This window comes from Ammodytes marinus (assembly GCF_949987685.1).
Source record: "Ammodytes marinus genome assembly, chromosome: 23".
Classification (NCBI taxonomy): Eukaryota; Metazoa; Chordata; class Actinopteri; order Uranoscopiformes; family Ammodytidae; genus Ammodytes; species Ammodytes marinus.
This window is the reverse complement of record NC_137227.1, coordinates 21,722,327-21,724,826: the sequence shown is the minus strand read 5'-3', so window position 1 is coordinate 21,724,826 and position 2,500 is coordinate 21,722,327. Positions and strand designations below refer to the sequence as shown.

At 39.4% G+C, this 2,500-nt stretch overlaps 2 protein-coding genes across 2 annotated transcripts in view; both read right to left on the bottom strand.

Annotated features, from left to right (window-relative positions):
- Nucleotides 1–2,500, bottom strand: part of cysltr3 (cysteinyl leukotriene receptor 3) — a gene marked incomplete at its 5' end in the record, with an annotated part of 28,446 nt that overhangs the window by 13,254 nt on the left and 12,692 nt on the right.
- The window catches only part of LOC307268963 (kinesin-like protein KIF1C), a 69,658-nt gene that overhangs the window by 66,680 nt on the left and 478 nt on the right, over nucleotides 1–2,500 (bottom strand). The window lies entirely within an intron of this gene.

Sequence of the window (2,500 nt, the reverse complement as noted above, 5' to 3'; positions counted from 1 at the left end):
GTATGGTAGAAAAAAAGATTTAGGATGTCCTGATTCTTGTGGCCAGATTTAGTATAGTTAGAAATACCCAGATGCCCTACCCTACTACATCCGACCTACATGTTTAGTTTTGAAAACAGCATCCTATTTGGGGCGATTCTGACCCACAACCGGAAGTGACGTCACATCGACAGAGCCTCCGTATGAAAACAAACAGGGATGAGACGGATATAAAAGCAAGAGGCAAGATCAAGGCGCCATGTTAGGATGAAATAAGAGAGTAAAAGTAGGTCCAAAGTGTAGCATACTGCATCCTAACTAGATACTGTTTATGTGTTTATTGTCCATAGTTACAGCATCAGTTTAAAACACTTTCACTCAGGAGACACAATCACACTCTATCTATCTCTCTCTCTCTCTCTCTCTCTCTCTCTCTCTCTCTCTCTCTCTCTCTCTCTCTCTCTCTCTCTCTCTCTCTCTCTCTCTCTCTCTCTCTCTCTCTCTCTAAGGTGTAGTCAGTGATTCTGGAGAACGCTTGTTGTCAAAATCACTTTCTGTCAAAATCAATGAATATCTCCTCATGATCCACTACCTGTCTGTACTGTGTGTAATGTATCAGTGTTAATACACAGCCTAGGCTCTGTAAACAGTCATGTTGCTAGCTATGGTGGGCCCCATTTGTTTACATCCAGTTTACAGAGCCTAGGCTGTGTATTAACACTGGGATTTTTCCCCCAGCACACACACAGAACAGACAGTTAGTGGATCATGAGGAGATATTCACGGATTCTGACAACAAGCGTTCTCCAGAATCACTGACTACACCTTGGCTTTCAATGGATGAATTAATAGGGCCTGTATATGGTAACACACACACACACACACACACACACACACACACACACACACACACACACACACACACACACACACACACACACACCAGAATCACTGACTTCACCTTTACACCTGACAGACACAATGACTTGACGTTTATCTCTGTTGTGATGAGGTCATTGATAACGAATCAAAGAGTCTATTGTGTCTAAAGGAGGGACCACTCCTTCACTCCTTCACTGCCCAGGTGTCTCATGAAACCACTGAAAGGTGGAGTCAATACAGGTGCTCTGGTGGTGTAGTGGATAGAGTGTGTACCATATTGGCTCCGCCCTTCGTTGCAGTGGTCGCGGGTTCAAATCCGACCCGTGGACCTTTACTGCAGGTCATCCCCCTCTCTCTCTCTCTCTCTCTCTCTGTCTCCCCATTTCAACTCTGTACTGTCTAATAAAGCTTGAAAATGCCAAAAAATAATCTTAAATAGTTGGAGTCAGTGATTCTGGAGAACGCTTGTTGTCAAAATCAGTGAATATCTCCTCATGATCCACTACCTGTCTGTACTGTGTGTGCGGCGCGCTGAAAGACAATCCAGTGTTAATACACAGCCTAGGCTCTGTAAACTGGTATGTAAACAAAGGGGACAAACCGTATCTAGCAACATGCCAGTTTAAAGAGGCTAAGATGTGTATGTACAATGGTTTAACTTAACAGCATGGTAGGCCTACTGACAGGTAGCGGACCATGAGGAGATATTCACGGATTTAAGTAAAAGTGATTTTAACAACAAGCGTTCTCCAGAATCACTGACTGCACCTTTCACTTGGAGAAATAAAAGCAGGAACGTTGGAATGAAGAAAGTGAGTGATTCGACAACAGGCCGTTAACTGAAACATGGATCAGCTTTTTTATAAAGTGGAATAAATAATAAATAATTAATTAATTGATAGGTTTTATATAGCGCTTTATTGCCTAGGCACTCAAAGACGCTTTACAGGGTTCCTGGTTCACTTCGTTCACACACAGTCATACCGGTGGTGGTAAACTACGAGAGTAGCCACAGCTGCCCTGGGACCGACTGAATAAATAATGTTTGAGTGAATTAAACTATTCGACTACAATATATACAAACTTTTATGTTAAATTAAGTTTTATTGTATTATCTTCATTTTAGTATAGTATTCTATTCTATTATTAACTATGTTATATTACATTTTAAAGGTGCAGTGTGTAATATGACATCATCAAGAAAGTTCTACAAAGTTCTAGAATGCAACACTCCCTGGGTAACCCCAACCCTTTAGAATAATAACAGAAGCTACAGTGGCCTTCAAGGACAAGAACAATTCTAAATTTTAAACAATGCACCTGATGACATTCCAACTATGACACTTTCAAGATGGCGGCACTAGGTCTTGGTCCAAAATATGCAGAAATATGATATAAAAAATAACAATTCAAAACATTTTTTCCAGCTATTATGCACTAAATTAAATGTACTTATAGATATTATAATTACTTTCTACAAAATCTGCTAGGAAATAAAACCCACAATTCTACACACTGCAGGTTTAAATAACATTATTTGATTTGGGGTTTTTTCCTTTTATTTTATGTTTATTTATGGTTATATTTCAGGCTACACTGTATAATTTAACATTATATTATATTACATTATTTTATTTAT